Source organism: Eurosta solidaginis, chromosome 1, assembly GCF_040869045.1.
Source record: "Eurosta solidaginis isolate ZX-2024a chromosome 1, ASM4086904v1, whole genome shotgun sequence".
In the NCBI taxonomy this organism is placed as follows: domain Eukaryota; kingdom Metazoa; phylum Arthropoda; class Insecta; order Diptera; family Tephritidae; genus Eurosta; species Eurosta solidaginis.
Genome location: NC_090319.1, coordinates 136693648 through 136721134, shown reverse-complemented (window position 1 = coordinate 136721134; position 27487 = coordinate 136693648). Strand labels below are relative to the sequence as shown.

The following is a 27487-nucleotide window of genomic DNA, read 5'->3' as shown; positions in this document are numbered from 1 at the left end:
TTTATTTGTACTATCTCTATTTCCTATACTATTAGGTATTAACGAATAATTATTATTTTTGTCTATACTTTTTACTTTATAACTTCCTTTGTATTTATTATCTAGCTTATGGCTAGCTTCTTCTCTTACTAATACTAAATCTCCTAATTTTATTTCCTTACTGGTGCTACTTTTGTCGTAAGTGACTTTTTGTTTTTCTTTAGCTTCTTTCACTAATTTTCTAGCTCTTTGTTGTGCTATTTGAAGTCTATATTTAATTTCCTTATCATATGCCTTGTGATTATATACTGGACTTATTTTATTCTCGTTTAAGAATTCGTACATGGGGGGATTTTTCGCAAATATAAGCTCGTAAGGGCAATATCCGTGTACGGTCGATGGGTTGATCTGTACTATATCGAAAGCCCTAGGAGGTGTCTCTGTTATTGTCATTGGCTCTTTTATATGCTTATTTGTTTTATTCTTCTTACAGTGGATGCAGTTATTTACGTATTTCTTTATATCACCTCGCATATTTTTCCAGCAATAGATTTGTTTGATTTTCTTTATCATGCGATTTATTCCTGGGTGGCCACCATAATAGGATCGTCATGATATTTCTGCAGAATTTCTCTAATTTTCCCGGGACTAGTCACGTACGCAACCTCTGGGGTTAGTGCAATTGTTAATTTTTTCAGAGCCCTAATTCCTAATTCAATAAATTTGCCTACTCGAGTATAATTACTTTTAAACAATTTGTCCCCTAAGTACAACTGTATCTTTTCAAGTCCTAAATTGGCGGCTTCTTTTTCGAGCCTGATAAAGAATTGTCCTAAGTCAATTTTATCATCTACAATTAGGTTGCTTGTATTTATAGTGCTACAAATTTTCTTTCCCTTTTTGAAATATAATTTCGGTGGATTGAAAACGAGCGCGACATGTCTTATTGCTGCAAATTTATATAGCGCTTCACTTATATTTTTATAAGTTCTCTTTGTGACTTTTCATCATTTTTTCTTTTGTTGTTATGGGCTGGTTGAAAAATATGTATATTTTTTTTGTTAGGTTTTGCTTCCTTCCACTGTCCTAGAATTTCCCATTGCTTCCTGCCCATCTTTGTCAGGAACATTCAACGAAATTATGCGAATTTTGATTTGCTGTTCGCTTTGGGCAGAGCTGCCTTTATTGTCGATTGTGACATTTTTAAGACTTACTATTTGGGATTTTACTTTAAATGTTTATTGCTCTTCCTCAGCTTTGAGTTTAGAAACTTGGGTATGAGGAAAAAGGGATATTAGACGCGCTGTTGCACGGTATTCATTTGCCTATATTTAAATTTCATACAGGTTTTAAGTATAGCTGCTATCGCTATGATTAATAGCACTATAACGCAGATTAAAACTGCTAGCCAAACATCTGGAATGTTTGGGTCAGCTTTTGTTTCTGATTCAGCTGGTGGTTCATATTTTGCTATCCTGTTCTCTGATGTTTCAGAGTTTTCTTTTCCTACCTCGTAGCCAGCTATGGCTATCATAATGCCTTGGGCTATTTTTGTCCACCAAGATATTTTGAAAGTTAATAAGATGATAGATATTTTGTTTTATAACTTTTTAAAAATTGTTGATTAAAAATATTTTTATTTAAAAAAAAATTTAATATTCCAAAAAAATGCTTTTATACTAACTTAGTGTAGTTTATAATATTGTCACGGATATTAGCATCACTAAGCTATACCATCTCTAAGCCGATACTAAGGAGCGCCTTGCATGCACATCCATAGATCAATCATTATGTATCTACATAAACGAATAAAACATTATGTCTACACATATGTACGTACACGCAGCAGAGAAGAGATGCTCCCAAAAGTATGCAATTGTAATTGTTGAAGTGTCGCTCACAAATACACGCATATGAGAAGCTATATACGTGCATCTGTAGTTATAATTATATGACGGCAACTAAGCAAATTCTGGAAGCGCCTAGAAGATGCCACGCGGAAATCACATAGTTTAAAAGCACCAGCGGTAGAGGCGCTATAAGCAGTTTCAATTAAGACGATATCTAGCGAGCAATAGCAGTATTATTTTGAAAGAGAGTTTCATTTGAGCTATCAATCAGTTTGGTTAAGCAAGCTAGTTGCAAAGTATAAGTGTTATTGTGAAGTACTTTAATAAAGGCTATTTTTCCATTATTCAATATTGGAGTTATTTATTCAACAGTTTAGTGATTCGAACTTAGCAGATGGGCAAACAAGAGGATTTGCAAGTACATTCGTTACAATATATTTGAAAATATCTTTTTATATTCGTATTAAACAATCTTTTATTATATACTTGTTTTTCTTTTTCGGATGCTACTCAACATTTGGCATTTTCGGGGAACACTCTCCTCATCATACGCATTATTTCTTCCACCCTAGTAGTGGGGTTTATAATGTCCTCTATTGTGGGTTCCCTTTCCATACCTATTAACTTCCACCATTTCGTTAAGCCTTCTAGTTCTTTTTGTAGGTCCCTAGTCTGTCGGGTATTTTCGTCCCACCAATAGAGAGGAATGTCTGAGGAATCTCTTTGCATTTTTATTTATTATTAACAGAGTAATTTTATTTTTAAGCCTTACAAAAATGTCCTATGGGCTTTCTCCAAAGGAAAGGTGAAACTGTCTGAAGTTAACTGACTATTTTAAAGAAGTGTCCTAAACATTCCAATTTACTGGAATAGTTTTCCTTATTAACATTATTGGATAAAATTCGTTTCTAAAAAATTGTTTTTGTTTTCCATAAAAAAATTATTTCTAAAGTTAATATATTTAACATTCGTATTTTTCTTAAAATTGCAAATAAATTTGTTCAAAGTTTAACATATATATACTTCCTACACACTTTTCTTTAAATTTTGACAAAGTAGCTTTATATTTTTTCGATTAATTACGAGTCCTATTTAAAAAAAAATTCCTAATCAAAAACTTTCGTTTTTGCTCATAGTTTAGCGTCCATAAAGGCCGCCCAATTTGTTTCTAAATATACTTATGATATGCCGCTTTTCGCCAATCATGATGCCAGTTTAAATCGTAGTGCAAAGTTGTATACCGTCAGTCGGGTTGAAATATTATTCCACTTCTTCTATGCGCATCCAATTGTATCCAAATTTGTGTGTCGCCAGTTTGGTTGAAATGTTATTCCACTTCTTCTATGCGCAATCAGCTGCGCCCAAATTTGTGTGTCGCCAGTTTGATTGAAATGTTTTTTAAAAAACGTAATATCCGTTCATGCTCCTTGTCCAAGTAAAATATTCGCCAGTGTTCTTCATCTAGTATTCGCCAGTGCTCTTGATTAGTGTAAAAATTATATTGCTAGGACTTTTTGTTAGTCCTCTTTGGCACTAATGTGTGCCCATTAAATTTTGACTAATATATTTAATATTTGACTAAAAACTTGGCAGGATATCTGTTTAGCAAGATCTAGCGAATTTTGCTTAACGAGCAAATTTTCAGCTAATTGAAGATCAGGCTGGCAGGATCGCCATGAAATATTTAAATTTATAAAACGAAATGTTTGTGGTTTGAATGTCTGAACATCAATCCAATTTATTAAACAAATTCTTTCTCTTTTATAGATACATTCTTAACCTACACATTCATAATTATCTTAATACCAAAAATATGTACATTGTATTAACACTAATCATACATGTAAATTTGTATACACGGTATGCATACATGTAGATTTGTAAGCATGGTATGCTTACCTGTAGATTTGTATGCATAGTCTGCATACATGTAGATTTGTATGCACGCTATGCATATATGTAGATTTGTATGCATAGTCTGCATGCATGTGGATTTGTATGCATAGTCTGCATGCATGTAGATTTGTATGCAAGCTATGCAGATATGTAAATATGTATGCATTCGTCAGCAAATTCATATTCTGTCTGGTTAATTCTCATGATTGGTTGTATGTAAATATTTTGGTGAGAAACTAAAATTGATAATAAGCAGAATTTATTATTTGTGAACAGACAAGAGCTTCATATTCGGCATTCCATTGATGTTAGGTAACCGCTGTGTTAGGTCAATAATTTGTATAATATTATAATATGATTGAGCTGTTAAAAATGTATTGCATAGGAGTTCATGATGCGTAATGCCGCAAAATGTATTGCATAGGTGGGCATAGACGCTTAATGCTACAGTTTAGGGGTCGGCCAGGGACAGTGAAGGCAGTCTTTTCACGTGATTTCCTCTCGAGGGGAATCTGCCAGAAAGCATCCTTCATGTCGATTGCGGAAATATATCGTGTATTTTGTAGGCGGCTCAAAATTCCATCAATATGTGGTAAGGGGTATGCGTCCTTTATAGTTCTTTCATTCACTTTGCGAGCATCCAGGCAAAGCCGATTCTTCGTTCATTTAATAACCAGTGATATGGGGGAATTCCAACTACTGTTGGACTCCTCGATGACTCCCATGTCCAACATTCGATCTAACTCTGCATATATGAGTTTTTGTATGGCCGGCGAAATTGGATAATGGCGTTGCTTCACCGGCAGATTCTCGTCCACCACTTCGATGACGTGTTCCTCTTTGTCTGTCCGGCCTAACCCCAATACCGCGAAGGACGGGAATTTGGTCTTCACACGCTCCAACATATCATCTTGCCCCGGGGTTAAAACGTGTTGCACAGCGTCAAAAGACAAGTCACCCTAGGCGGGCACGAGCTCCGCCATACTCGCACCATTCACACTACCACTCACACCCTTACTCACAACACTCATACCGAAAGCCTTCCAAAAGTCCACCCCCAGGTATACCTCCTATTGTAGACCAGGTACAATCAAAAACTCTAATTCCCTGGAGGTGTTATTCCACACAACTGGTAACTTTATTACCCCTACCACGGCCGTTTCCTCCCCGTTCGCGGTCCGAATATTTTGGCCCTTGATTGGCACAATCAAGGCTTCCTTTCCCCGAAGGAGTGCAGCTGAGTCTTTGCCGAAGCAGCTGGCACTCGCCCTTGAGTCCAAGAGAGCCAGAACCTCGTGACCTCCTATATTTATTTTGGCGAAAAACCTATTATCTCCTTTCACTGTAACAATTGTTGAAACTATTTTATTCTTCAACCTTTTAAAATATTTCCTCTTTTCCCTCATTTTCTCTATCTTCGTAAAATTTTTGTTTTTCCTACTTGCCTTTATTGTATCACAAAATATTCTCTTTCTTGCTTCTTCGTACTCTAGCTTTCTTTGGTGTAAACTCTTAATATCCTTCTTTTCTGGTGTTATTCTGGCTTGCTTCACTTCTTCCCTGTTTTCCGTATCCCTTCTCCTCAAAATTTTTACTTGAGTGTTGCCAGGTTGCCTGTCTCCTGGCTGGAGTCCCCGGTCAACTCCGCCAGCCTCGGGTTTCCCTGCTTGGGCTTAAAAACACAAAAGGACGAATCACTACCACACGCAAAACAGACCATATTGTGGAACGAGGACGAACATTTATTTGGTTTTTGTGCTGCTGCCGGGTTTTTCACAAAGTGATCCACCGGCATACCACACGAAAAACACAACATCCAGTGGAAGGGAGAAGCACAAAAGGAATTCACAGTCGACTTAGACGCAGGACTAACAGAAGGACGAACACTATTGGGATTGGCTGTGGTTTGGTGTTGGGGTAAGGATTGGGATTGGTGTTGGGGTCGGCGCTGAGACTTCCTATCAAAAGCTTCGGCTTTTGCTTCCCCTAACTGCTCTGGCTGTTCAAAACGAATTTCATTAACGACACTCGACCTACTTTTATTTTCTTTAATAAGCTTTTCGGCTCTCTTGCATTCCGACTTGAGCTCCGCCAACGAGTCCATTTTATGGCGAAGGCCAAGTTAACCAGGTACGGTTTGAGGTTGCCCCTGATTATGCCAACCAACTCCCTCTCAGGGATCCTCTTCCGCAAACGGAACGTCATGTTGTGGACTTCGGCATAAAAGTCGTCGAAAGCTTCCGCGAGCAGCTGTTTCCGTTCCATTATTTCACGGATTATTTCATAGTCGGACTCAGCAGACTTGAAGTGGCTTAGCATCTCGGCCTTCAGCTCGAAGTAGCCGAAATCGGAATCATCTGCATGGTCCTCTAGGACCTGCCAATACCACTTCAAGGCACCGCCGGAAACCAGACTATGAAAGTCCGTGAAAAGCTGGAAGTAGGAAATATTGTGTTGCTCCCGCATGCGTTCAGCTCGAAAGATGAAGCTTTCGACGCTTATACCCTTATCGGTCCCAACAAATTTGATGTGCCACTTTTCTAAGTCTAACTTTTTCCACCTTGGAGGGCCACTACCATCTCGCTCAGTAATCCGACTGCCACTCGGAATACCATTGCGGGTAGCAGGCTCACCCCTACGGTTCTGAGGCTCGGGCGTGGATGCCACAGCGGACCGATGTCCCACCGCGTGACTGGATGCCTCCATTTCTGCCACGCGACCACCAAGATGATCGACGTTGGTCTTGATGCTCCGCACTTCACCCGCCATTTGCACCACTAAATCTTGTTGTTGCGCCATCATCGCCATCATGCGGCTCAGCTGTTCAACATTGGTTGCGTGCTCACTGGCGTCGGTGCCAGGAGCATTTAGGCCGCCGTGAACCATTGCTGGTGCGTTTCGCGAATGAACATCGCCCCCTGTGCACTCACGTTCTCGCTATCGGACATTTGGCACACCAAATCGATTATCTGCGAGAAGTTCAAACTGTCCCCTGTCTCGTTAAACGACACTCCGTTCGCGGAAGAGACCCTAACTGGACGCTCAGGGCCAAAAGATCCAAAAATCCGCGACGCGCACCTATTGAAATAATCCGTAGGCACAAAGTCGACGGCCCTGGGTATACCTGTGTCAATTTGATTGAAAAACGATGCCACGATCTGGTTTTCCAGTGCCCGAGTATGACTCCTCGTCACACGCCTATTGGAATCTAAAATTCCCAAACCCCCTGTAACGCGACTTCCGGCCTCCTTGCCCGTTTCAGACATTCACTGTCTGATAACAAAAAAGTGATAAACAAAAATTCAAAAGCAAAAAAGTAACGAAACTCAAAATTTTACGCCGGACCCCCTAAAGTATCTAACTAGTATGCTATATTCGACTTCTCGATTCCCTGACAAACCCACGATCGACAAAGAAAGCCCGCCACAGTAGCACCGAATAATACAAATTAAAAAAAAAAAAACAATTTGTAAAAGAATTTTTTAATATACGTGTATATCAAAAATCAGGAAAAAATCAAATCCTTCAATATAATGTAATATCATATAATATGTGTGTACAACAAATACTCGGAGATGGAAAATTCAAATTAAATGTAGAAAAGTCGTAGCATGTATTTGAAAGTTGGGTGATTCCACCCATCTACAACTAATAAAAACAATGTATACATCGAAACTCCACAAGGTATATTTCAAAACCTTATCTATGTATGTATAACTTAAGAAGGTGTTAAATTCAGTTTGTAGAGGTGTGTAAAAACTCAGGGAATGTGTGGGGGTGTGTGTCTACGAATATAATAAAAAGTAGCCAACATCAAAAAAAATATTAAAAGTGATTAAGTATATAAAAATAGTGATACGAAAAATGAACAAATGTGTGGGAACTCTACACACCACTGTCACGGGTGGCAGCACTATTTCGGAATTGGTACTTTTTCTTATTCCTTTTTGTTACTACAATCGTATTCAGTAAGAACACCTTTCATTTTTTCGTTCCCAAGCATTAACATTCTAGAACTTCTGAAATTAACACGCATAAATTTTGTACTAGTTGTTGAAGACATGGGGAAGAAAATTTAATTGAATTTTAAAATATGATTAGTGTCAAATTTTATATATACATCTACTCTTATACTTACCAGAATTCTATAAAAATTAACTATTCATATAGGTATGTATATATAGCCAATGAACTAATTTTATGAACTAAAATACATATATACATATAAAAAAAAAAAAAAAATCCTACTCATCTGTAAATCCATACTCAGCTAAGAATTTTTATATCATAAATTCGAACGCCCTAATGTAAAATATATTAAATCAAATTGGAAAAATACCGCTTCTTTGTCATGTACGTACCTTAAGTATACATATGTACATATACATACATAAATAAGTAAAAAACCAAAGGCTCAACGGTCAGCGGCAAAACGGAGTTGGTTAGTTGTCGTTGAGCGCGCGCACATTTGTGTATTCTTTCGAACCCAAAATTGTAATTTGCATTTTTAAACAGTCATCAATAAAAATTGTGAATTTGTTAAAGGAAAAAAGGTGTAAGTGTTTAAATTGAAATCAAAGTAAAAGAAAAGTGGCAAGTAGTGAGCCCATAGGTACATGCAAACAAGTTAAACTTAAACATGGTCCTTTCGCCAGCCAAAGTGAAAATATAAAATTAAACAAAGAAACAACTGAGTATAAAAAGAAGCATTAAAACAGGCTATAGTTTCCTATAAGGAAAATTTTTTTAAAAAGAAAAAAGCTGAAAATAAGCGAAAAGTGCCAAAAAACTAAAGTGCTGAAAAATATAAAACTGAAAAAGCGGTGTTGAAAAGTCGAAAAAAAAACCAAATTAAATTAAACAGTAAGGTGCTCCGAAAAACCTGAAAAGGTGCCAAAAAACTAAAGTGCTGAATACCTATAAATCTGAAAAAGAAAAGCAAATTTTAAATTGAGAAAGAAAAGCAAAAAATTGCGTTAAGAAATCAGGAAAAGAAAAGCAAATGTTGAATTGAAAAAGAAAACCAAGCTGGGTTAAGAAATCTGAAAAACAAAACCAAATTTTAAATTAAACAGTAAGGTGCTACGAAAAATCTGAAGTGCGGTCTGCGTAATCGGAAATAGGAAAAAAGGGTACTCCAAAACCTGAAAAAGAAAAGAAAATTTTATTAGAAGTAAGGTGCGCGTAAAAAACCTGAAAATATAAAGAAAAGAGTTTAATAAGGTGCTCCGTAAAAAACCCGAAAGAAAAATAAGGTGAACTGTGAAAACCTGAAAATTTATTAAAAGTGCTGTTTGGAAAAAAAAAATCTTCAGAAGTGCGGCGCTTGAAAAAATTTGAAAAGAAAGACGAAGTAGAGTGCGCTGAAAAACCCGAAAATTAATTATACGTGCAGTTGGAAGAAAAAAAAACAACAACCTGAAAAGAGGAAAAAGTAGGGTGCTCAAAAATCTGAAGAATAAAAGAAATTTGCTTTAATCAGTGCAGTGTTCAAAAAAAAAAAATCCTGAAAATAAAGGAAGAAATTGTTAAATAAATGCCCTAAAAAGACTGAAAAGAAAAGAAAAGATAAGGACAACTTGGTGGTCTGAAAAAAAGGGAAGAAACTGGTAAATAAAAGTGCTCGAAAACCTGAGAAAAAAATAAATTAAAATTTAGCACAAAAAGCGAACATCAAACCTGAAAGTGAACAAATACAACAGAAAAGAGGTGAAAAGTATAAGAAATTTTTAATGTAGACCGTGAAAACAAAAAGTAGGGTGCCGAACCTGAAAAATAAAAATATAGACATTACAAAAAAGTCTTCGAACATCAAGAAGGTACAGTCCACAAGCAGCAGGAAAAGTTACCAGCACAGGTAGAAGAACCCGCTATCCACACAAGCAGCGGATCCGTTACCAGCACCAGCAGCAGATCCCGCTAACAGCACCAGCAGCATTTATTTCCCCATTACCAACACCAGCAAAATCTCGGAGCAGCAGCGTACGGTAAATAGAAGGTATCCCAGGCGAAAAGTAAGTGCAGAAAAAATTTTCCTACTACACATACACAGATTTATATAACCTAGCGGACCTCTAAAGCATTTCTCGAGAAACCTCTTATGTTCTCATATTTGCTATATAAAATATAAACCCACAAAAAAAAAAAAATCTCTCAATCCCCCACACAAGCCTCTAATCTGCTAAGATATATAAATCACACAGTTTCAAATACTTAAATATATATTTATATACATATATAAACCACGTATATACCCCGTTTGCCTTCCCTTGAATGCCCCTGAAAAGAAATGATTAAAAACCCCTTATTTACCTCAACAAATCATTAACTCACCCGCACACATATTCTCCGTTAGTTTTTCACATCATTCTAGCCCAACAACAGGCAAAATTTTGGCATACTTACATATGAATGCAGCAATTTACCAAAGACTTAAATTCGGTGCAATAATATTCGCCTAATAACACTCTTGCCTCGTTAGCTTCAAAAGGAAAAAAATTATTTACTTACATATTTTTGCTTGTACTCAGAAGCGCTGAGACAAGTGCATAATTCTACCTCCGTTATACTACATAAGCTCTATACACATATATATTACATATACTCATTTGTGCTCAGAAGCGCTGAGACAAGTGCATAACCTCACCACCGTTAGCATAGCAATTCCGCTCAACTCCATAATTATAACATACATATATACGTACATACACTTGGACTCAGAAGCGCTGAGCCAAGTGCACGAACACACCCCCGTTAACATTGCAATTAAGTGCACCAATATACTTGTACATACATATATATAGTCACTGAATTAAGTGCCGCTAACAAAATTCCCACAGTGGGCCACAGCAAATAAAATTTGTATCAAAAATACAGTGGGACAAAAACACATAAAAGCGAAGGAAAAATTTTGTATTAATTTTTTCAAAATAAACCCCAACCCCTAAAACAATTATAGAAATATATCCCTCAATATATTTTATATGATAAACAAGCTTTCGCATAGTAATATTTTTTGTTTACTCCAAATACACATCTCGAAAATACCCTCTCGTGTACCTCTGATACACTTCCTGCCACATACATAAGCGAACATTAGCTTTGACCTCCCAAATCAAAGAGTATCGCAACTAGTTTTTGTATTTTGAGCGAAAACCCTCAGCATCGGAATGACTGACGACAAAACAGAGAAACTAGCTCTACCCAAAGGTACCAAGACTCGGAGAAGGTCCCAGACAGAAGAAGAATTCTTGAGGAAATCCCTTTTCGAAATAGGAAAACTCGACAGGATATGCGACAAATGGTGGAATATCTCTGAGGCCGATCAAACCAAACCCGGTTTGCAGACATATATGGAGGAACTCAACAGACTCGTAATCGCAGTAGAACGGTCATACGAAGCAGCACATATGAACGGCACAGATGCCAGCGCCCTGTCAACACTGGACGAAAATTATGACAAAGTGATGGAGACCACACTGAACACAAGGACCAGGATGAACGAGCTACTCGCGCAACTGGAGCCGAACCCCATCAGCCAAGGACAACCCATGGTGCCACTGATAATGCCCAGGTCTGAAATCTATCTCAAAGTTCCTGCATGCGATACTGAAGTGTTCACGGGGGCTACGAAACATGGCCGTCATTTAGGGACATGTTTACAGCGGTTTACATAAACCACCCCAAATTATCCCCTGCACAAAAACTGTACCACTTGAGACAAAAAACCCGTGGTAAAGCGGCCCTAATAATCCAAAAATATCCCCTCAACGATCAAAATTTCGAGCTAGCCTGGGGGGCACTCAAGTCCAGATACGAGAATCGTAGAATTCTCGTAGACAGCCAATTAAAGGCTCTTTTTAATATGCAACCCGTGTTTTATGAAAATGGTGAAAGGATCCAAGAGATCCAAACCACGATAAATAACTGCATCTCAACTCTAAATTTAAACAACGTCCCCACCAACAACTGGGATCCCATCCTTATATATTTATGCGTCTCTAAACTCCCCAATGAAACTCTCGCCTTATGGGAACAATCGCTAGAGTCCAGGAAAGCGCTCCCACTCTGGTCTGAAATGGACAAGTTCCTAACGACGCGCTATGAAGCAGTTGAACGGCTCGGTACGTATCGGCCAAGCAAGCCTCGCCACCCAAATGCGAGCTTCAACAACCGAGCTTCAACACCCCAAAATTAGCCGAATAACTTAAAAAATAAGTCCCACTCATATCATAGCGAATCGACTCGACAGGCATCCTGTAAATTGTGCAATTCGAATCATTCTATGATGAATTGCATAAAATTTAAACAACTCAGTGTCGCGGTGCGGAACAACTTTGTTAAACAAGATCATTATTGCAAAAACTGCTTAGCATTTTCTCATCTGGAGTCCGAGTGCAAGAGCAACTTCAAATGTGTATATTGCCAAAAGAGACACCACTCTCTCCTCCACTATCAGACCACTCCATCGGTCAACTCCAACAATCATCGTCCCTCGTCACTTAATAACCAAACAAGGGTTAAACCTGAAGAGCTAAACATCAACGAGGCTCCCTCTACCTCCGCACAAGCCGCGAAGCTCCAAAATAAGGCAGCACAAAATCAAGCCTCAACCTCTCAAAATGAGAATAATGTTTACTCTCACTTCGCTAGCGGCAAGGAAAAAACCTTACTGCCAACCGCGATGGTTCCCATTCTCCACCGAGGAGAAATATTCAAGCTCCGCGCACTAATAGACCAAGGCTCCGAAAACACTTTTGTGTCCTCGCGTATACAAAAGCTACTTGGTCTACCCACACAAAAAAGCAGTTACCAAATATCAGGGATGGGCGGACGCGTAGTCCAGAATTCAAATAAGACTTGTCTGATGACTATTTGCTCAGACGACTTAGCAACTCAAATCCCAACTCATGCGATAATCCTGCAGAAATTAACTCACTTCTTGCCATCATTCAAAGCCAAAAACGTGGACTTCCAGAAGTTCTCTTCACTATCTCTGGCAGATCCCAATTGCTTCTCCCCAACAAGAATTGATATGGTGCTTGGTAGTGATGTAATCCCTCAAATTCTGCTAAACGGCCTGGAAACTAACGTGGCAGGAACTCTTATCGCACAACAAACAATATTTGGATGGATACTAAGTGGTCCGGTTAACGAACAAATTTCGGAATTCTCCACCCAGGTAATCGATAATCCAGATAATTCTCTAAATGAACTGCTCAAAAGATTCTGGGAACAAGAAGAGGTTCCAACTTCTTCATCCATAACAGACGATGATACATTCTGCGAAGAGCTGTACAAAAAAACCACCGTTCGGAAAGGAGACGGTAGATACATGGTCAAACCCCCCTTCAAACAAGGTTTTCCCGAAACTATAGCTCTCGGCAGCAATATATCAGCGTAGAAAGAACTCTAGAGAAAAAATCAGAGTTAAGAGAAAAGTACTCTGAAGTATTAGAAGAATACTTAACTCTGGACCACATGGAGCCAACTTCACCTCGCGAAGTTATTAACAAAGGCAAATACTTCTTCTATTTGCCCCACCACGCGGTTATAAAACCCGATAGTAAAACCACAAAGGTACGAGTAGTCTTCAATGCCTCCAATCCAACTCACTCCGGAAACTCATTGAATGACATATTACACACCGGCCCCACACTTCAAAATTACTTAATGCTGATAATCCTACAGTGGCGCCTCTATAAATTTGTTTTCAGCGGTGACATAGAAAAAATGTACCGCCAAATTATCGTCTACCCAGAAGATCAAGATTATCAACGAATCCTCTTTCGTAGATCTTCTAACTCCAAGCTTGAAGATTTCAAGTTAAAAACAGTCACCTTTGGTATCAACTGCTCACCCTATCTCGCGATTAGAACACTCCGCCGATTAGCAGAAGACACCAAAGAAGAATACCCGCTCGCCAACAATGTACTTCTGCATGAAACATATGTAGATGACATCCTCACCGACGGATATGAAATACAGTCCACACTCGACTCCATGACCCAAGTCATCGAAGCGCTCAAATCGGGAGGATTCCCTCTCAGAAAAATAACGGCCAACCACACAAAACTACTCGAAGGCATATCCCACTCAGATCTCTTGGACATAGATTTCCTCAAATTCCAGGACTCCAGCTCCACCAGAACGCTTGGAATAAGATGGAATGCCCTTACAGATTCCTTCACGTACTCCTACGACCCCAGTCCGTCGAATAATTCGCGAACGAAAAGGCAAATTCTGTCGGCGGTAGCGAAACTTTTCGACCCGGCAGGATGGCTATCGCCAATTATGATCACAGCAAAAATCCTACTGCAGCAACTATGGATGGAGGGAACTGACTGGGATGAAGAAGTAAAAGCCGGCGCTCTTCAAAAATGGACGGCTTTTCACGAAAACCTCACGGCAATAAGCGACATAAAAATTCCCCGTTGGGTTCAACTCTCCCCCGACATACCCACTCAATTACACGGTTTCTCAGACGCCTCTGAAAAAGCCTTCTACGCCTGTGTATACATAAGAACACAGCAATCTCCAAACGTCTACGCTTGTCACCTGCTTGTGGCGAAAAGTAAAGTCGCTCCCTTACAAACGGTCAGTCTCCCTCGATTGGAACTTTGCGGAGCAGTTCTTCTCTCTAAATTAATAAAACAAGTTCGACTTCAGCTAAACCTACCACCTCATGAACTAACGCTATGGACGGATTCTTCAATAGTGGTAGCATGGCTAGAAAAGCCACCCCATATGTGGAAAACCTACGTTGCAAACCGCACCTCTCAGATCATCAAAAATGTAAACAACGCGACGTGGAAACATGTAGCCAGCAAGGACAACCCAGCTGATCTAGGAACTCGAGGATGTCGGCCACAAGACTTAGTCGACTGCCCACTCTGGTGGAACGGACCAGATTGGTTAGTCTAGCCCTCTCAGATCTGGCCAAACACCACGCCTAAACCGACCCCCCCCCCCCCCCCTCCTAGAAGAAAAACCCTTCGTCACTCTTCACACCACAGAGAGCATCGATCTGCTGGAACGTTTCTCCTCCTATGAGGCAAAAGGACTCCCAATCCCCCCGACAATCTCGATTTCTCACGCAGAATTAACACACACAAAGGAACGCCTCATCCTCCAAGCGCAACAAATGCATTATGGAGACACGATTTCACTATTAAAAGCATCGAAACCCATAAGTAAAAAATGCTCTCTCTTAACCCTGAATCCCATGCTCGACGCCAAGGGCGGCTCAGTAAGGCGCCTATGAGCGACAACGAGCGTTACCCTATAATAATTCCGGAAACTTCCAGGTTCTGCATACTGTTTCTCAATTTCCTACACTCAACGCTTCTCCATGCAGAAAAACAACTCATGGTCCGAATGGTACAACAAGAATACTACATCCCTAAATTAAAGCTCAAAATAAAATCCTGTATTTCTAATTGCAAGCCATGTACGGTGTACAAGCAAAAGATGAAGTCGCAGATAATGGCTGCTCTACCAGCGGAAAGGACGACATATACCTTACCCTTTCACACAACAGGTGTCGATTTTGCCGGCCCGTTTCTCGTCAAAACATCCCCACTACGTCGAGCCTCCCACACAAAGGCTTACGTCTGTGTGTTTGTCTGCTTTTCTGCCAAGGCTATTCACCTAGAAGCCTGTTCGGACCTAACAACGGAATCATTTAGAGCCGCTTTTGCTCGCTTTGCCGGTGGCCGCGGCCTGCCTCATAAGATGATGTCAGATAATGGAAAAACGTTCGTCGGGGCTCAACGAGCAATTCAGAAAGAACTATCGTCTTTTCTAAGTGAAGCCGCCTCGGACATAGCCGACAAATACGCTCTACATGGCCTCTCTTGGCAGTTCATCCCCCCTTACGGTCCTCACATGGGCGGTATCTGGGAAGCAGCAGTGAAGAGCTTCAAAATACACTTCCGCAAAGTTGCCGGAAACCATAAATTCTCGTTTGAAGAGTTCTCGACACTTCTAGTTCGAATTGAAGCGGTCCTCAATTCTAGACCGCTCTATCCAATGTCCGAAGACCCCCATGATTTACTCGTCTTAACCCCAGGCCACTTTTTCTCTCCCAGAACCCAATCCCGACAATCTTAGCCTCCTCCACCGATGGCAAAAACTGAGTCCTTCACCATCAGTTCAGCAATCACTGGAAAAATGAATATTTAAAGGAATAGCATAGACGTCAAAAATAGAAGGCCCGAGAAACCAACGTCAAGGTAGGGGACCTAGTCGTCATCAAAGACGACCTTCTGCCTCCCAACGAATGGCGACTAGGTCGAATTTTAAACCTACACCTAGGACCTGACGAGAATGTTCGCGTCGTCGACATTCACACCCAGAACGGCACAATTAGGCGCAACATTACAAAGATATGTTTATTACCCATGTCATAGCCCCCTCTCACACGCGTCCTGTGCCCTATCCCTCCAAATCCCCTTGCCACCCTTCTCTTTTAATATCACAGCTAATTCCTCTGTTTTCGTTTTCTTTTTTTTTCTTTTCTCTCAAATTTCTCCACAGAGCTCATAATGGAGCGCGGAAAATGCAGGCTGTGCTGCCGCCCCCACTCTTTGCGTCATTGCCATGCGTTTTTGGCCATGACTCCAGCAGACATTATAAAGATATGTTTACTACCCATGTCATAGCCCCCTCTCACACGCGTCCTGTGCCCTATCCCTCCAAATCCCCTTGCCACCCTTCTCTTTTAATATCACAGCTAATTCCTCTGTTTTCGTTTTCGTTTTCTTTTTTTTCTTTTTTCTCAAATTTCTCCACAGAGCTCATAATGGAACGCGGAAAATGTAGGCTGTGCTGCCGCCCCCACTCTTTGCGCCATTGCCATGCGTTTTTGGCCATGACTCCAGCAGAGCGATATGAGTCTGCACGCGTCCATCGCTACTGCATAGCCACATCTCACACCACAGGGGCGTGCACCTCCACCGGCAGCTGCCGCCACTGTGGCAGAGCTCATCACACGCTGTTGCATCGGCCTACTATTGCAACAGCAACACGTAATCGACGTCCGACACCTCCACCACCCATACGCCATAGGCGTGATGATCGACGTGGAAGAACCTGGCAGCGTGTAATTGAACGACCAGCGGCGCGCTTACAGAGCCGCAGCTCCAACCAACGTAGTCTGAGGAAGTTAGTCAACCAAGCGAAGAGTACGCTCGATCAGCTTCAAGAACTCCTGCATTCGTCCACTTCGCAGGCCCGGCGCCATGTTGAAGACATGGAGGAAGAAAATTTAATTGAATTTTAAAATATGATTAGTGTCAAATTTTATATATACATCTACTCTTATACTTACCAGAATTCTATAAAAATTAACTATTCATATATGTATGTATATATAGCCAATGAACTAATTTTATGAACTAAAATACATATATACATATACTTACCTTAAATTCATACTCATCTGTAAATCCATACTCAGCTAAGAATTTTTATATCATAAATTCGAACGCCCTAATGTAAAATATATTAAATCAAATTGGAAAAATACCGCTTCTTTGTCATGTACGTACCTTAAGTATACATATGTACATATACATACGTAAATAAGTAAAAAACCAAAGGCTCAACGGTCAGCGGCAAAACGGAGTTGGTCAGTTGTCGTTGAGCGCGCGCACATTTGTGGATTCTTTCGAACCCAAAATTGTAATTTGCATTTTAAAAATTGTGAATTTGTTAAAGGAAAAAAGGTGTAAGTGTTTAAATTGAAATCAAAGTAAAAGAAAAGTGGCAAGTAGTGAGCCCATAGGTACATGCAAAGAAGTTAAACTTAAACACTAGTTTTAAGTTTGATTTTATTGACAAATAAACGTACAGTTTGAAGTTGAATAAACGTTTAATTAGATGTGGAAATCATTTATCCCACAAATGTATCCAATCTCGTATGCGTACCTTGTTAATAACTTGTAGAATTTTGTGTATATATACATATGTATACCAAACAGGTCAACTAGAAATGTAAAGGGTATTATTCAAAACCCCTAATAGGAAACTATAATAAAATTATTAGCTTTTATCTCTTGCAAATTAAAATTTGTACTGCACAAACGTTTTGAGTGGAATTTTAATTACGATGAAAAAATGAGAAATATTAATGTCGGTGTTTTTGGTGCTGCCTTGGCGAAGGTGATAAGTCCGTATCTATGTATCTAATATCAAGTCAGTCGTCATGCTGTCCGTGGAAGTGTGGCACTTCACGTTCAAGAACTTATTCCTAAGTGTGGATGCCACACTTCCTACTCCTAAATATCGTGGCGACGACTGTAAACCTCACTTACCGGGAATGCTGGACTCCCGGTAAGGTAGCTTGAACAGCTCGCCACGACCTCCTGCTAACGTCCGTCTTCTAGCTGAGTGTCATACCCGATACCACTTAGTCCAGTTGTAGAAACTAGAAGAAGGAACCCTGGCATGCCCACTCGGCTTCTCCCTATACCTTTGTCATGATGACATATGTCGACCAGGCGAGCCCAGTCGGCGTTGCCATCATGACTGCCCCTGTACTAAGTCGGAAGAAGGAAATAGGGATTGGGAGCGTAAGGATAAGAAGGATCTAATAAAAAAGAACTAAGGAAGGAAAGTAAAACAACGGATTAAGAAATTTAAAAGTAACAAATGGGAAATTAGTAATCAAAAGAAAATGGTAGTTTGGAATTTAAGATACGAAATAACTAACTAACTGAATGAAATAAAAGGTCATCGGGCTATTAAGCGTTGGGCGCCGTTGTTACGTGGCTGACTGTTTGGGTGGTGCGGAGCGGCGGCAAGCAAGTATGCTTGCGGGCCCAGGCTAGCTCGTCGTCTTGGGCGGGGTATTGCACCACCGACCTCACCCGCAGCCCCATGAACAAGAAGGGTTCATACCTGCATATGTGTTGGAAAGAAAAGCTGAAACAGATAGAAATAGACGTGAGGGACAACATTATAGAGGGGAAAGCATAGGGGAGAAAAAGGTGAAGGCCTGTCCTGTCAGGTGGAGTCTACCCTCCCTCTTCAGCACAACTTGCGCTGAACCATGGGCGCTGTGCTGACTCCTATTTCCTTACAGCGCCCCCAAACCTGACATAAGTCTGCCCGTCCGTCAATAAGTCATTTTTCCCTATTACTCACCTTCACCTAACCTTGCCACGCGCAAGCGCAGCACCAACACCAAACCTAAAACTTTAGCCCTGCATTATTTAAAAACCTATGTTTTCATCCATACATTCCTTATAATTTATTAACAATTCAGATATTTCCGAACCTCTACTCAGCTATGTTTAAGACAATCAGTACAGATAACGAAAAGAAAAATGTATAGGTAAACTATGACTCTAAGAAAATTTAAATAGCCTAGGTTTAATTTTTCAGTAATTCTCCCTAATACTAATGCCCCTATCCTTACTATCGATTGGCTTAAATAAAAAAAAAATTTACAAAGAATCCAAAAACTTAATCTAAGTTAACTTATAACTAGAAGTAATTCAAGTTCAATTTCAATTATAAATTAGATATAGAAGCAGATATGAAATCCTAAAAGTACAATCCCACTTGGTTTCTGACCCACCCTAATATACAGCTGCTACTAGAGGTTAATTCAAAATCCTAGAGATGCAGATATTCAAATGCTCGTAAGGTCGGCAAGCCAAAGCAAAAAAAAACATAAAACGCGAAAAAGGTGAAACCCTCTTCCCTGACCTATCTCAATAATCAAAACAAATCCGAAATAAATTTTCTACAAAGCAGAAGTAGGTCATCAAAGTAATAGAAAAAGTATGTAGGTGCAAATATATGTTTGAGACGTTTTCATGCATGCACATACATTATTCTGATTTCTTTTATCACCAATTTCTCTTATAATTTTGCAAGCCTAGGAATTTACTGGCAATATATATACATACATTCATACGTGCATATCTACTTCTCCAAATGTACAATATTGTCACTCACCGTGTTACTCACTCCGTTGGAGGTGCCTGCATGAAGTTGAGTCCGCGAGCTGTAAAGAGAAAAACACTCAAAGCATATATGCTCAATGCACATACATTTATCCAGCACACAACTTTTTTCTCAATACTCAGCCAGATCACTCGCTTGTGATCTTGGACATTGAGTTAGTTCTGCTCATTAAATGTGAAGTGTGAAAATGATCATGGCGATTAAGCAAAAACGTGGCAATGAAATTTTGGTCGATTTTTTTTTTCAGTGGTAAAAAAATTAAAAAAAAAAACCTAAAAGAAAATGTATAAAGCTGCTCCTGTCCGAGTTATTGTGGCGTGAAGTTCCCAGTACCGCGGAGAAAAGCCTCGAGAAGGCCTTTCACATTATGTGACCCCAGGGATAATGCAAGGTAATTTCCGGGCCAGTGCCGGAATTTGGGAAGGGGGTGTATTGGCTAAGGTTCCAAGCACCAAAACTATAAATACTTTTAAATGTTTTTACAAAAAAAGTAAAGTGGAAGCAAAAGAAAACCTTTCGAAACTGCTTAATTTGCACTTAGTTGCTACTGTCTGTCGAAGATAGTAACCATGCAAAAGAAACTTGAAAAGTAATGTACCAAAAAGATGGTAAGGATTATGTGTGAAGAGGAATTAACGAAAAGACGAACAAAACGTTGAGAAAAATGTACAAAAACCAAGGAATTGAAACTACCGCGAGTTTCGAAAAATTTTTAATGCCAAGAGCAAAAAGAAAGAAGTAAAAGAAAAATGTCTCAAACAAAACCTAACTTTCGTCTTTTGCCCTCCACTTTCCTATTAGATTTCTGTGTATGAGCGGTTAATCCTACTAGTCTCACAGGCATTAAAAAAATCTATTAGTGAAAAAATAACAAAATATCAAAAACACATATGTATTTATAAAATCCAGGTGTCATTGTTCTTATTGATGGTTGCCGCTACCGCCTTCAATGTTGCCAGTTTTGACCATTTGATGTCGTTTGTTGTTCCCCAAATATTTTATTTTACGCGGTGCCGTGGCTGTTGTTGTTGCGGTCCGATGCGCCGGTGAAAAATTGTATTCTTGATATTACCAGATCCTTGTATTTTCTGCTGTTGTTTGATTGAACCGCTGTATATGTGCATGTGTCTGATGGCGTTGCGTTGCTACCAATCAAAAATCTTTTACCATTTATCTCGTTCTATGTGTGGCTGCTGAAGATACTGTGCAGTTGCCGTGTGACCAAAATTTGTTGTAATTGTTGTGGTTGTTGAGGCCGCTTTGTTGGCAATAAGGAGTGTTGTTGGGGCGGTTTGCGTCCGCATAAAAATGATGTACGCTGGCAAATCAAAGTGTAGTCGTGGTTCTTGCTGTGGTACGCTAAATAATGTGAAAAATGTTGTTGTGGCTGTTGTTGGTTGTTGTGTTGACCGCCACCAATTTGGGTCTTGTTGCGCCAACAAATCCGGGTTTTAGCCACCTTTGCTTCGATGCTAGTGCCCAGTGCGCAATTTCCGCCAATTTGAAGCGATCTGCCAAAAAAAAGGAAAAAACGTATTATTTACATAGAAAAGAAAAATTATTTAAGAAACGTATGCCTTTCTACCAACGTATGCCTACTTGTTTTCCTGCTTTATTTCCTCACCTACATACTTATATACATATATATGGGGATGTAGAGCTATGCATGCAAGTTTACTTTCGGCTTGCTTTGAAACTTGGCTATATAGAAGCTAACTTCCCAGTGGGCATGCCAGATTTTGAGAGGGGGAGGTGAAACACAAAAAGTTACACTTACCTGGTACCATAAATTTTGATGGCGGGACCCGAATAAACTGCCGGATTAGGGCGCGTGTAAGCCTTGAAGCACTAAAAACTTTTCGCGGAGATTTCTTGCCGTTTTAAAATCACGCGCACTAAAAATTTTTAAAGATTTTAAAAGGTTTACTAACTTGGTACTTCACTTCACTTGCACTGCACTGGGCACTGTTATAAGAAAACGTTTGCCCGTTGCCTAGCTTGATGCCCTTTTATAGCCACCGCCGTGGCACAGAACGTTATCCAGAAACGGACAACTTTCACCTATACATACTTTCTTCTCGGCTTTCCCGTATTTTCGTTTATGCGTGCGCGCAATAATACACTCACATGTTCCAACAAAAACGGCTTATACAAACTAACGTTACCATACTTAACAAAACAACGCAAACACATAGATACATAGCATTCGTGCCTGGACCGCTCACACTGATTCATTCACACGTCCATACATTCATACACTTAAGCGCGTACACAAACTAACACCTACACAGATACAGATATTTAGTTCGTATCTTGTTGCTACATCATCAGCAATGTTGCTACGCCGTCTACTCCAGACACAATGTTGCCATTGTGCTGTTGCGACAGTCATTGCAACATTGCGGCCAACAACCGAACCTAGACACATCACACGTAGTCACAGATACAGGCTACGATTCATTCGAACCAGTGCTTATGATGAAAGGCTGTCGTTACAGAAGGGAAAAAACTCGCAGGAATTTTCGTTTAGAATTGGGCTGATTATGTTAAAAAATAATTGCTCGCCAACCAAACGTGAATTATGTACATGTGTATTACTGCTACAAATGCAAGCACTAAGCTTAATCTTTCAAGCTATTTTCCCAAAATAAATTTTGTTTCTTTAAAAAGTATTTAATTTAATAACGTGAAGTGATTTTGTGAACAAACTTTGTGTAATTTCAAATGCTACGATTCAAAAGGAAAATAAGTGAGGTTATGCCCTACAGTGTAGTGTTGTTGTTTGTGGAATGTTAGAGCCTAAGTGCAAGTACAGAGAAGAAAAAAAATATATGGGATTTAGGTAATCTCCGCAAGAAACTGCTTGCAACTTATATTGTGCTAATTCCAACAACACTAATTGTACAAATGTGTGACTTTGTGTAACTCTGAAAACTCTTAAGCTGTGTCAGGTACCCCTTACCGCTGGTGGGGGGTAATACCTGATAGTCAAAAGGAGCTATTTGTATAAAAACACTGCAATTTACTTATGTTAAAAAAAAGTTTGTTATGTTCACTAAATCACTTGTATGTATATTATTTTGCAAAATAATTAAGTTTTGTAAAATTTAATTACCGAAAAATAATGAAAATGGAAACGGTGAAGTGATTTTGTGTTACAAAATGTTTTGCCGTGCAAATTGTAATTAAAGTGGGGCTACGACCACCGCGCAGTATTGTTGTTGTGGGAAGTGAACAGAATATGAAGAGCAAGTTTCTGAAGTCTGAAGACCCTTAAGCCGTGTTAAGTATTCCTTACCACTGGTGGGGGAGATACCTGATGATCGAAAGGGTTACTTGTACAAATTCTTGTTCTCTAAAATCACAAAACACTCGCGTTTCACCTTTTAATTTTCACAAAAATTTTTTCACTTTACTACTTAATTATTTATATAAACCTATTTATGTGCGCACTGATAATTTAAAACCACTTACTTTTAATTTTATTGTAGTTGTTGGGGATTGTGTACATTGATGAAAAACTGCTGCTGTTACGCCTTGTTTTAAAAAGTCAGCCGCTGGTAATTCGTTTAATCAGAACTGGACTCCAAAATTCAGATTCTCGGTTGGCTTGCAAAGATTTCCACTGGTGCTGGAACTGCAAATTACCGAAGGACCAAACGTCTTGACGCAAACCAAAAACTTGGGACGTTTTAACGGTCAAGTTTCAAAGAAACGAAATAATAAAAAGATTGGTATTAATTTAAAGTATAAAAGTTGATCTTTAATAACTATAAATCTTTTGCTTAATATATGTACATATATACATATTTAATTACAGGTTACCTTGTAAATTCTGGAACAGGACGGCTGCGTGCGATCGGTAAGCAATCAAAATCCAAGTGGCAGAAAAACTTATAAAATGTTGGCACCGGTTGTTGTCGAACGGTTTATTTATCTGTGCGATGTTTTAGTAGCTTAAACCGTTCGACCACCTCTGTTAACATTATTGAACAAAAAGAAATACGAGGGCTACCTTAAAAGTATGAGGTTTTGAGACTTTTAGGTCATCAGCATAGAGTAAGAACTTTGCCGAGGTGAAACAATTGCCAATATCTTTAATAAACAAAATTAAAAGAAGAAGACATAGGATACTCAATTGGGGTTCGCAGAGGTGGCAGTAAAAAGCTTGACGGATACACCCTCGATTGATACCATACAGCATCTATGCCATGGAGAAATCCGTGTAGATACAGTCCACTTGATGGCTAGATGAGAACGCATCCAAGCAATATTCACTAAACACTGCTAAAATAGTGATCAACAACAAAACCATGCTGATTTGGCAGAATAAAGTGTTTCACTGCGAAATATTTTTTTCATTAACAATCCCTTCGAAGAGTTTAGAAATAATAGATAACTTAGATATGGGCCTATAGTTTGAAACATCATTTTTCTTTCCTTTTTTGAAGATTGGGGTAATATCCGCAATTTTCCAGGCATCCGCAAAGATCCCGGAGCTAAGGGATTGGTTAAAAATTACCATTAGGGGGACGATAGCAGGACAATTTGTGCAGAGGACAACGCTTAATCCGTCTCGATCAGTTTGAGTAGAGTTTTTCAGTCCGGTATTAATAATGTCATTGGAGGTAAGTCGCAGATCGCCAAAATTCAAAGTTGCCTATTATCATTTGGTGAAACTACTTCATCAATTGTGAAGTTGGATTGGAAAAATTCGGCAAACAAATTACAATGGCTATGGGAGAGTTAGCCAGTTTATCATACAGAAATACAGTTGCAGGCACCCCAACACCTGCCTTTTTAGATTTGACAAAATGCCAAAAATGTTTGTGGTTAGATTTAATTGTAGCTTCCACGCATGGTTGAACTGTATGGTTGGCTCATCTGTACAACAACAAAATATGTTAGTTCAGATTGTCAAAATCTTTGGATTGGTGTTAGGCGAATGTATTAGAAACGTCAATTGTTGTGTCAAGCAGTGCAACTTTGTAGTCGACAAACAAATAAATAAATAAATTTGTACGCAGAACATCTTTCTACGCTGGCGGCCTTCAACCGCTCTTTCAAACAAAAAAAACCCTAAGTGGATCCACGAAAACTAAATATAACCAGTATTTAGTTTGGTAGATAGTTTGTCTAGTTAATGACCCACGCCCATTTAGTCCTGATGATCAAACGTGTATATTTTCTTGGCAACCTTGGGGGTGGTCGTCAAATATTATACAATATTCAACTCGTCGAGAAATTATTACAGCTTGTAGCAGCAAGTTTTAAAGCAGGTGAAGCCGTTTGGTTTGGTTGTGAAGTTAGCAAACCATTAGCATCAAACCGCATTATTCGATGCAGATCGACTTATGTTTGGAGAATCAGCAATGACACACGCTTTATTATTCAATGCTGCATCGGTTGATGAAAATAGTGATGTGAAAAAACTGCGCGTAGAAAATTCATGGGGTGGTTAAAAATATGTAAACAAAATACATACACATATATTAAATATTTTATGTACGATTTTCAAGTTATGTGAAATAAATTACCGCAATTCTATTCTTTTCTATAAATGTTTATTCACCTGAAGGACTTATCAATTCTATCGACAGGATGAAAGATAGGTAATTTATTGAGATTGCACACACTTATTGAGATGGACTATTGTCCCCGCACCTCCTCGTGCTGGTCGCCTTGTCGCTGGCGAGGGGGCTTAAACGACTGCCTGTGGAATATCTCTATTAGAGAACCACAGACGGTGGTGAACTAAGAGGAAAGCCTCCCGTGGCTTGCAACCGTGGGATTGTAAACAGATCTCAACAGGTAAGTTTACGTCTCCTGCGACTGTAAGCGAGGGGAGGATTGCACACTAGCACCGCCCCAATCCAAGGTGCCGATGGATGAATGGTCAGCGGGTGGGTTATTAGAATTGCTGATCCCGAACTGTCCGCTCCGACGACCGGACAAGGTCGGTTGTATAAGTGCATTCTCAACGCATACCGGCTCTGCGGACGAGTGACCAACCCTTTCCGGCTTACTCGTGGGACCAACATGAACGAAAACATAACTAATAAACAAAAAAAAACATAAACTCGGACATAATCGACTCCGCAACGGACGTAACGCTGACGGAATAAGGACAACGACTACGAACTTTGACACTCAAAGGCCCCGTTGCCACATGCGACGATCTCTGAAGAGGAGACGCTTCTCGCCTCCAGTCAGGAGACGATAAACAGCACTTGCGGTAGTACCATCCACAGTACACCAAAGGCGCAATCAGTGACAACAACAACAGAAAAAAAGGTCCAGATGGGTACCAACCACAGAACCCAGGGACCAACTCCAAACTCCAAGGAGGCTGGTGGTACCAACCACAGTACTCAGGCCTCCAAAGAAAGGAGAAAAAGAAAAGCCAAGGACAGATTAGGCGTAATAGGTACCAGCGAGCGCTGTATACTTTACGGAGGATACAAACTGGCGAGATCGCAAGCGGTTCCGCGGACTTCGCATCTGTCACGTCGGTGGTGGAGGAGTACGAACGCTTCCAAAGGGAGCATCCGACTCCTCAACAGCCAAGACCACCAAGCTCGGCTGGAGATGTTTCTCAAAAGAGAAATATATCCTGCCTTGAAAACAGTAATGAGGCTGTATCGAAGAAACCCAAACGGGCGGACACGAAACAGACATCCAGGAGACACTTCAGCGAAGTCGCCAGAGACCACCTGCAAGTGGCCACGGTAGATGCTGACAGCCGATCGCCAGCAACGATTCAACAGAACTGGGTGGAGATCGAGGTCGGTTTGTCGAAACTTGCTATGCGGCACGTGCGCGACAACCCGAATGGACCTCTCCCAGTCTTTGACTCCTCCGAGACCCTGAGAGGATACAGGATCATCAGGTGCGCGGACCAGGTCCCGTTGGAGTTTCTGACAAGGTGTGTAGCACAAATTAGCGGAGAGGTAAACAACCTCCAGCTAAAGCTAATACCTGCCTCAGAGGTTCCAAAAAGACCTCGTGCGCGCATCTAGCTCCCCCCCCCCCCTGAAGGACTCGGGAGAGGAGTTGCTGGACTGCATCAAACTGTACAACAGAAGCATTCCGGCCATTGCAGAATGGCAGTTGATAAAAGAGGAAACGCCGTCGAAAACCAATCCTGGTGGCCATCTGCGAGGAGTCCCTAGAGGCTCTGGCCAAGGCGGACTACAAAATCGCCATTGCGTTCCGCGGCGACACAATCCCTGGTGAAGACGACCCTGATGAAGTTTAAGGGGCAGGTAATCTGATGCAGGGTGTCAACATCAAGGACGGAAACACAACAAAACACGAAGTGTATACAGATTAATCTGCAGCACTCTAAAAGTGCTTCAGATAATCTTAAAATCCTTCTCGGTGAGGAGGATATCAACATCAGCCTAATTCAAGAGCCCTGGTCCACAATCAGGAAATCAGGGGGCTAAACATCAGCACACACAATCTGTTCTACAAAACGGATGCAGGTAAGCCAAGAGCAGGCATTTGAATCAAAAAAATGCTTTCTTATGTTCAAATTACAGCACAGCAGACCTAACAGTGGTAAAGCTAGAGGGCGTGTCCAACCAGGCCATCTACGTGGTCTCGGCCTACATGGCCCATGACATGATGGCTCCACCTCCAGAGCTGGAAAACTTCATTAATAATAGCGGCGGGTGCAGCATAATTATCGGCTGCGATGCCAATGCAAGAAACACGATATGGGGCAGCTCCTTAACCAACCAGAGGGGTGAGTCACTTCTACATTTTATTCTTAATTCCAACCT

At 40.2% G+C, this 27487-nt stretch overlaps 1 protein-coding gene across 1 annotated transcript in view; it reads left to right on the top strand.

The window, feature by feature from the left end:
- LOC137236834 (transcription initiation factor TFIID subunit 12-like) overlaps positions 1 to 23424 on the top strand; it is a 173960-nt gene extending 150536 nt beyond the window's left edge. The window contains exon 2 of the transcript XR_010948660.1: positions 23192 to 23424. The gene's annotated coding sequence lies outside the window, so the exon portion shown is untranslated. The remainder of the gene's footprint in view (positions 1 to 23191) is intronic.
- The last annotated feature ends 4063 nt before the right edge of the window (positions 23425 to 27487 follow it).